At 37.7% G+C, this 9,744-nt stretch overlaps 1 protein-coding gene across 2 annotated transcripts in view; it reads left to right on the plus strand.

Annotated features, from left to right (window-relative positions):
* Positions 1-15: 15 nt before the first annotated feature.
* The window catches only part of PPP4R1 (protein phosphatase 4 regulatory subunit 1), a 66,153-nt gene continuing 56,424 nt past the window's right edge, over positions 16-9,744 (plus strand). For both annotated transcript variants that reach the window (XM_026842387.1, XM_026842388.1), the window contains exon 1: positions 16-152. The gene's annotated coding sequence lies outside the window, so the exon portion shown is untranslated. The remainder of the gene's footprint in view (positions 153-9,744) is intronic.

The following is a 9,744-nucleotide window of genomic DNA, read 5'->3' on the forward strand; positions in this document are numbered from 1 at the left end:
CCTCCCCAGGCCCCCTCTTCCTGACCCTGCTGGAGAGATGTGTGGAAAAAGAGTTAAATGTCAGGGTGCAAATTGCAGAATGTGGCTCTGGTGCAAAATTACTAACTCAGGGGTATGAAGCCTGGCTGGGCAGACTGTAAAATGTTACTCAGGTGAGAAGGTGTCTGTTGGTAATGTCAATACCGAGGGAGCTTCTTGGAAGCAGAGGAGGATAAATTTTGGGCGGAAAGTGAAAATGGAGGCGGAGGCAGCTGGTAAGGCAGGCGTCTGCCTCGCAGCCTGCCGTGGGTGTGCGGACCCTTGTCGCTGTCTGAAGGTATTTTGTCTGACGTGCAGTCTGCACGGCGATCCGCTCACCAGGACTGGATTGCAGGAGAAAAATCTTTCAATTTCTGTCTTACATTTTTAGGGGAGTGTTATTTTAACTTTTCAGAATTTAATTGCAAACGTTTTACATCTTTTTCAGTTTCTGCGATCTGATGTTTAAAAGGGTTTTATCGTGCGTTGCCTTGCACAAAGAGGGAGCCTTTCTCTGAGGCTTCTTTTTTAATTCTGCTTGCTTGAAATTCAGATTGATAAAATAGCCATTTGAAAACTTCGTGTGATTACAAGAGGACTTTCTCAGAAACAACACACTTTTTAAAGAAAAATCTTAAGTGTGGTCTTACATTTCCACTTAGATTATGATTTTTCGTGACAGGAGTTGAAGATATAAGTGTAGTCATTGGTGAAGTGATTCTGAACCTGTGGGTTTCTGGTGATGCTTTGAATGTTATGGTCTTGTCTTTAAAAACATAATGCATGCGTGGAGATATGACTCAATCCTGATGAGAGCATCCCGAAGGCAACAGCCATAGAAATCTAAAAATTTGAAACCTCCTTAAAAATTACTGAGGTTTTGATGAAAGCAGATAAAAGTGAATACCTCAGTTCTTATGTGTGTTATTTTAAGAGAAAAAACAGGAATCTATATGAATCAATGTGTACTGTCTGGACATAGTTCAGTCTATGGTTCTAAATTTTATGTGCTTTTGTTCTTGTGAGGTGGCTTTGAGCTAAAGAAAAACTGGGGAGACTGTACCTATCTAGTCAAAAGCAGTGTTTCATGTGCAGTGGTATTTTTTTGAAATAACTATGTTTTGTACCCCCACACAACAGGTCTCACACAGTTTATGAAACGGTTCTCATTGATGCATTGTTTGGGATTACATTTCATGGTTGCACATATGAAACAGGCAATGTTAAAAACAAAAAAAAAAAAAAAAAAAAAAAAAAAAAAAAAAAAAAAAAAAAAAGACTAAAAGCTGCAATGTTTGCCTGGCTGTGTCAAGCCTGAACCCCATCCTACAATACCGCTCTCTGTTGTAAATATTTGAAATATTTACAGCTCTTTTGAGCAGTAGAGTTGGTTTAGGGGTGTATTCCTCAAGTAGTAATGCAATTATGGGAAAAGTGGAAGTGCTGGCAGCTTTTATTTATGCATGTGTGATTCTGTCAACTGGTCTTGCTATTAAATGTGCTAAGCTATAGTTAAGGACAAACAAAGAAAAAGATGTCCGGGGATGCCTGTAGTCCTGGTGGTGTAATTTAGGAGGAGAAATTAGGTGAATGTAAATTAATATGAATGATAAGAAAAAAGACTGAGATGGGAACAACTGATTGTCTGTTTTGGACAGGGAACTATGTAGTTTTCCATAAATCTTTGAGCTTTTTTTAATTGATCTCGTCTCAAACAATAGCAGAGCATCTATGAGGTATGCTGGAGAAACCAGGAGTGATAAGACTAGATGCATGTGTAAAGCTCTGGATTGGACATCTGAAGCTGGGTCTCTGATTAGGCGTATGGTTTAGAACATTTTAGTAGATTAGGCATTCCTTTGTATCAGTCTAGGTTTGATTCTGAATCACATTGTTTTTTATAATGAAAATCTACAGTGTGATTCACCATTTTCTAATATAAAAGTACAAAAGAAAATGAAAGAATCATTAAGGTGACTAATAGATACCTTTTATTGGTCATGTTCTGAAGCAGTAGGAGAAAGTCTTGGAATCAAACAAATAACGCTGCACAGTTGCTGCTAAAAGTAATGAACCAAGCATCTGTGTTATCTCTTTAGATACACAGGGTTAAGAACAGCTGGTTTATGATCTTTGTATTTAAGGTCTCTGGAATTAAGTATTTTACTGGAAAGTTGGAGTTTAATCAGCAACTTGTACAACTTGTGCCTCCCCTTATTTAATGTGCCAATTTACTGAATGCTAAATAACCTGAAATATAAAAGAGTAAATTATTATATCTTTGGAGTGCTGTTTTAATAGTTGCCTGTAAAAGAAAGTTTACCTTTTCCCAAAGAGAGCTTGATAAATATTTAGGTTTAGTGAAACATTCCTGGATTTCAACAGAGAGTGGTAAATCTGCTTTTGGAGTAGTGAAGACCTTCAGAATATATGCTATGGAAGGCATTTATTTAAAAATTGACTTTTGTTTATTTGTTTAAGAGGTCAGAGATTACACAGGAGTTTTTATAAGAAAGGCTTTTAGAGAGTGCTTGATAAACCAGCTGGATTGACTTTTAAATAATTAATTTCAGCTTTGGTTTGCATTTCTATTTTGAAAGCTTCATGTTATTTTCTGCTCTTGGTTGCTTGGTAACCACTGGAAAGCTCTGATTTTTTTTTTTTTTTTTTTAAGGTTAATGCATACTTTACACCTGATGGTAAATTACACAATTACACATTGGCATGTGATATTTCAGTACTTTTAGCTAATAATTTTGATTCTCTAGAGGTAGCTCCTGATGTCAGAGGCTATGATAATAAAGAAATTCTGGTTCTCCCGTATTCAGCTAGTGGCTTTTCCTTGTGTGGTAGTTTGAAGTTAAAAACAAACAAACAAAAATAATCAGTGAACCCCTCAAATAAGTGACACATAATTTCATCTGTGTGAAGGTGAACCTAACAGGAATCCTTGCGTGATATTCATTAATGCAAAACCCCCCAAACTCCACTCTAAAGGCAATAGGGTGAAAATTCAAAGCGGAAGCCTGCAGAAGACTACCCATCCCATCTGGCTGCTATAAGGTCGGAAAACTAAGGTAGCTGGACAGTTACCCATTACACTACTTGGACTATTGGCTTCATTGATATTTAGTCTGAAATCTTGCACAGTATATGAGAATAAGTCAGGGAAAATTTGGTTTTTTGTGTTCAATTTTTTTTTTTTTGGTGCATACAAAATCAAAATAGAATAAGCTTAAATGTAGCTTAGTGTACGCTAAGGATAGAACAGAAAATAAGCAACAAAACGATTGAAAAGCAAACACGTGAGGTTGTAGAACTACATATTGCTGATGATAAATAAAGTGTTCTTTATGACTTCCTGGATAGTTTGTGTTCCCCCCTACAGCTCTTCCCCTGGATGTTTCTGAAAATCGAAATGATCGGTAGAGATAAATGCAATCAAACCTACCACGATGCTGACTTCTTTCAGTCTGACCATTGATGTGTGTTCTGAAAAATAGCGCCATCTGTGATTAGAATTCAGGTTGTGAGAAGAGAGAAATGTTGATCTAATAACTGATTTTAATATTGTTTTGCATTTGTGGTTTTTTTTAAAAATGTTTATTATTGATAATTGGCAGTTGCATTTACATGCAGCTTGTGGACTTTTGATAGTTGCAAGTACTATATGCATTTGATAGTTATCTGTAGCTTAAGATTCTGAAGCTTTTATTGTGTTGAAAAATGGTGAGTGATAGTTACATTTTTCTGTACACTTAGTGTTCAGATGTATTACCTAAAAATGGAGAAAATGGTATTTTAATATCTAAGCATAGTTTAGACAGTTAACTGAGTTTTTACAGATATATACACACCCCTATGTGTAAACTTGAGTTCTTTAGCATAAGAGTTTAACCGTATCATAGATCTAAATTTTAACAATAAGATGTTTTTTACAGCTAGCAAATCTAGTGTTACTGGTTGGATTTTACTAGTGGATTAAACAGTTCTGAAAATTAAAAAAAAACACAGAACAGTAGCTATGATTTAAGAATACCTCAGTTTTTAGTATCAAGTTCTTTTTCATTGATTGGAAAGGTAGGACAGGTCTTTCTTGCCTGTCCTCTCAGCAGCTTCTCTGAGTGAACCAGTTATTTAGCTGAGCTGAAGAAAATACTCTGCATATTTGCAGATGTCAAAAGCTAGTTTACCATTAATGATATGTTTTTTTTTTCCAGGTGATCAGCAAATCACCTGGCATTAACAGTGAGCTTATGTTGGTTGAATGCTTTTAATGAAATTATTCTCTTTGGGTAGCACAGAGGTGTCTTCCCAACTAGGAGTTAATTTCAGTTTAATTTAAGAGGGGTTTTTTTATACTTAAAATCAGAAGGTGTTGTGTTTTTTTTTTTTTTTCTTTTTAATAAAAGCAGTCTATATTTCCCTGTAGTGTCAAATCACAGTCACAGATTGATGCCATGTTGTAGTTCTTATTCTCTTGCATTGAATTATACTGGCATAACATGCATTCAGTACGTTAAAATTCACGTTCCCATTCCTATAGCTGTACGTAATGGTATCAGAAGATTTTGCATTGCAGTTCCTTTGCCACTGAACAAGAATTAGCAAAATTTGTTATGTTGTTAGTTGTTAAGTACAGACTGCAAGTCAGGTCACTTAAACTAAATTTCCAACATAATGTTCAGATGCCCTGTTGTAGTATTGATCTTTTGATCCTGTCAGAGTCTTGGCTCTGGTGAAAGAGTACTCAAGAGTTTGAGTTACTGGATTGATATTTCAGTAGTCTGCAATCTTTAATGTCTGTGTTGCAAAAAAATATCAACAGAAATTAATGGCAGACTTTCTGTAGTGCTTGGAATCAGTTCTCTGGTGTGACTGAGATTCTGTTCCGTTGGGAATCTAATAACCGGTTTTTAATGCTAATGAAGCATACTTGTTAAGTCAGTTGTTTCCCCTGGAGATCAGGTTTTAACTCTCCTGACTCTTCAGTTCATTTCTTTGTCTTTTAATGTGGTGACTGACCCTCATAGAAACTGGGAGACTCCAGGTGGATGGTTGAGTCCCCACGGAATTCTGGTTTTAGCAGTCTCAGGTGGGTAATGGTTAGTCTTTTTTTCTTGAATAACCTCTTAGGATCCTAGAGAGACAGAGCTGGTGTGGGGAAAGAGTTGTGCTTGATTTGATACAGGCTTCATCATGCAGCTGCACGTGTTTTCTCCATTACACCTAGCAGAGGATTGAAGAGGTAATTTTCTAGGTATTGCAGTTTCCCAAGGCCAGTAGCATCACTTCTGATGTGGAAATGTGCTTTTCACCAGTCACCTTTTATGTTCCTGTCTCTGGCAGGGAGCCTCAATTAAGGTTGCCAGCTCTTTTTTCTTTTTTTAAAAATTTATTTTTGTCTCCTGACTTATCTCCTAGGGTTTCAGGTATTTTCCTCCTCCCTTTCTCTCCCACTTGGTGGGAAAAACCAAAAAGGGGAAGGAGTGAACAGGTCAGGAAGGAGCTGGAAATTTTAAAAATCTTAAGATAGAGCAAAACCTTGGTGTTCGTGTAATTGTCTCTGACTGCTGACCTATTGTGGAGGTGGCAGACCACAGCATGTTGAAGATAAAATGCTTTTCTTTCCTGTGTGTGTCTTTTGCTGCTAAGACTTAGCCTCTGTGTGGGCAGGAAGCATTGATTGTAAGAGTAGTAGCTGCAAGAGATCACTTTTAACAGTAGTAGAACTGGATGAAAGGATAGCTTCTGCTTTGAGAGCTGGAGTGACGATTCTTCATAAGAGTGGGTCAGTGACAATTGCCCCTAAAGGAACACAGAGCATCAGGGCTTCTCCTCTGCATTAGAAGGTATAGCATAAGAAAAATTAATGTGGCTTTTTCTTGGTTTGGGTGCAATGCTGCAATTCTTTCTGGCAATAGGGTGTTAAAATCTTGTCCAATGTATAGGTTGAACGAAGTGGCAAAATATATCCCTTTGTGAAGGATGTTCATTCACAACAGCAAAACAACTGCGCTGAGAGTTGAGACCACTGGTTTGTGTTTTTTACTTTTTAAGGTGAAGAAAAATGAAAGTCAAATGGTGCAACAAATATGCATTATTCTGCAATACAATTTCTATAAAAGCTAAATACCTCAATGTATAAGTGACTTTTCATATAAATGATAATGCAGACTGTTGGAGCATTTTTCTCTGACAAACAAATCTGCTTAGGTTTTTTTGTTTTGTTTTTTTTGTTTTGTTTTGTTGCCATAGTGCCTGAACAGTTCCTAAATATTTGAATGGAAGAGACCACCTTTTCCTTCCTCTCCAGCCTGCAGGAGGAATGGCTTGATTAGTCTGTAGGGATACTGGCTTGTATTTGTTTTCTTAGAGGAAACTCTATTTTAAGTAACATTGACATTAACATCCATGACTGCTCTTAATTTTTGCAAGAGTGAATCCACTGCATTGTGCTCAGTCTTCTCCCATAGACCAGTTTTATACCTTATACTGAGCATGGACAGGAAAAGTGTGGAGACTTAATTTCTGCCTCTGTATGCTCAGGAAGCTCAAAGGGTTATCCCACCAAGAGTTTTGATTGCTGTCAGACAACGTCTTGAGTGTTGTTTGGGGTTTAAGTGGAGAAGTACAGTTAGGAAGTTTGAAGGGATTTCTGTTGCAAAGCCATGTGTTATAGATTATGCATGTACTAGTCATAGAACTTGTCTTCTCTGTAACATTTACCCCAAGTAAGTGTGTTTCAGTTACTGTGATTGAACCAATCGAAGTAACTGCATAGTGGAGCAATGCTTGATTCAAGTGGAGTACTTGGGTTAGTAGTTATAACTCATGGTGTCATATCAGTGTTGGCAGAACTAGCACAAGCCTTTGGAGCATTTGAGCTTTAACCACTTGCTTTGTATGCTCTTCCTTCCAGCTAGTTCAAGGTTTAAGCATGTGTAGTTTGAACTTGATTTTGCATGTGCTGAATACCCAGTTAGGGAGCAGAACTTGAGCACAGCCCCAAGCACAGTGGCTGCAAGTGTCCTGTCATGGTAGGACCAAGGAGAACATCTTGAAGATGGAAGTGGGATTCTCTTCGTAGTGCTACAAAATTCTCAGTCAGTCATGGAGTCAATCAAAAACCCCACAAGCAGCAGTGCTTTGCAGAGAGGGTAGATACCTTTCTTTGACTGTAAGGAACTTGTAGAGAAGAAAAAAGTACCTTAGAGGAACTTCCTGCTTGCACTAGCTGACTTCTGCTTTGCTTCAGTCTTATTCCACAATTCTTAATTGTATTGCAGTTGTTTGGAAGGAGTAAAAGATGGGGACTTGAGGGCCATGGTGGTGGGTGTGACATGCACCCAACAGGAAATCAGTGGACAAAATATAAACTATTGATTGTTTTACCTGGTAGCTTGTATGTCCTTCTCTTTGTTTCAGTTTCCTCTGGACCAGCTATTGTTGTAGATCAAACTGTTAACTGGTAGAAGGTACATTCCACTGTTGTGCAAATAAGCGACTAGTGAGCAATATGAGATAGAACTATTCCTTTGTTTCAGAGCAAATCAAGATTTTCAGTGCTGTTTGTGTATGCCTGGAAGAGACAAACTTGTCTGCAACTGTACCTGTCCTTATTGCTTAAAGAATGTTGTATCACCCCTTGTTTCCTCTGATGCTTGATAAGAAATGCAACTCCTTTGTCATGCTGTACCTTTTTTTGAAGGCCTTTGCTAAATGAAAATACTGTCTTAGTCTGTTAGGTTTAGTTTAGTGGACCTTTTAAATTTGCTGTGCCATACTGTGTAAGTTCTGTGTGTAATAAGCTGCTGATTTTGATTCCTGTGTCTTTCATCTGCTATATGTTCCCTTCTCCCCAGCCTTATTTATAGGGTTTACTCTGCCCGTGCTTCAAGCTATTGGCAAGTTTTGCTATGAAAATGCTACATAGGAGCTAATGTGGTAAGCCTTGCTGTTAACACAGCAGCTTTGCATCAGAGCTGCTTTGTATTTTTCCCATTATCTTCCTTGCTTCTACCTCTCTGCTCCTTCTCCCCCACCCCCAAACCCAGTCCCACCAAATTTGGGGTGCAGACAAAGTCTGTGTATACAGGTGTGATAGCATTTGCAAGACGCTCAAAGTAGATGGTGCTCCCATGTTTGAGGGGGAAATTTAGGTGAGAGACAGAAAGGGAGGTGTGGTTCTTGTTTCTGCTAATATGGTGGAAGAAATGGAATTGAAGGTGATTACTTGCAGATCCCTGTCATAGTTTTGTTCACCTGTTTTGTAACTTTGATTAAAATCACACACTGTTAAAACTTGCATTTTTCTCTGAAAACATTTGTAGTATCAGTATTGTAAACTGGCATCTCATCTACATTTTCAGTTTCAGACTACAGTAGGAAAACAGACAGTAGATTTTAAGTGCTTCTTGGAAAAATCAATGCCTCGCTTTCTGATGATGGTATCTAGGATCACCAGTGAGTGATACCTGCATTGGGCAGGCAGGGTGGTGGAATTCAACATGACAAACACATTTTGTAATGTTGGTGTAACTGTCATCACAATAGCTCTTGGTTAATGTTACTGAAGCAGCACAGTAAATCTGTGGTAGCCAATGAAGCTGAAATAGTGTGACTGATGCTTTGGTCTGTCATGTCACTGTGGAACCAGAACTGGAATATAGGCAGTATAAAAGGGTAAGAGTAATGAGTTCCTAACTGTGGACAAATCTAAATGTTTAGCTTCCATGCTTGTGCAGAAGTGAATTTCTCTTCGCAGAACATCAAGATGTGAAATGATACTTCTTACAGAAAATGAGATAGAATTGAATGTATTCACAGTATTGAAGGGCTGTGAATAATACTTGTGTTCTCCGGAAATCTGAGTGTAACGTGAATTTATTCTTTCATAGCACAGAGGACATTAACTTAGAACAAAATTTGCTGCTATTATTTTGTGATTACGATATCAAGTATTTGGGCTCATAGGACTACTATGTTTGTTTTACAGTTAAACAGAATTACTTGCTTGAACAGCAGAACAGAACAAAGTCCTTTCTGGATGTAAGTGCTGCATTAGCCTGAACATCCTTATAGTAACAACTGATGTAGGACGTAATAAATAGCCTGTACTACAGTTGAATAAAAATTAATCCATTTTACTAGAGATATCTGTAGCAACTGCCATAGAGACTTCTTAACAGATCTTGAGAACACTTTGGGAATGCAGAAGATAAAATGAGAAAAAGGTAATATTAATTGGAAGTCTTTAAAATTGTTTGTTGCTCAGCTTTCAGAAATGAAAATTGCTCATTTTTAGAATACTTGTCATCTTATTACTGAGTTTCTATGCTAAAGCGAGGGAGACTGTTTCTGCCATGGAGCCCATATTAAACTACAGAAGAACAAAAAGAATACATGTAGACCTTGCTACTCACCAGTCGATGGTGAAGAGTTGATCATGCATTATTAAATAAAAGAATAGCAATCATTTTTTCAAACATAATCTTGTGCACCTGTTTTTGAAAGGCATACTATGATCAGGATCAGATTACGAAGGCCAAAGCCCTAATAGAATTAAATCTGGCCAAGGACGTCAAGGGCAACAAGAAAAGCTTCTATAGGTACATTGGTGATAAAACAAGACTAGGGACAGTGTGAGCCTTCTCTGAAAGGAAATGGGAGACCTGTTTACCCAGGATGTGGAGAATGCTGAAATACTCTTCTTCCTGTCTCTTA

The sequence above is a fragment of the Athene cunicularia genome, assembly GCF_003259725.1.
Source record: "Athene cunicularia isolate RWA chromosome 2 unlocalized genomic scaffold, athCun1 chr2_part1, whole genome shotgun sequence".
Taxonomy (NCBI): domain Eukaryota; kingdom Metazoa; phylum Chordata; class Aves; order Strigiformes; family Strigidae; genus Athene; species Athene cunicularia.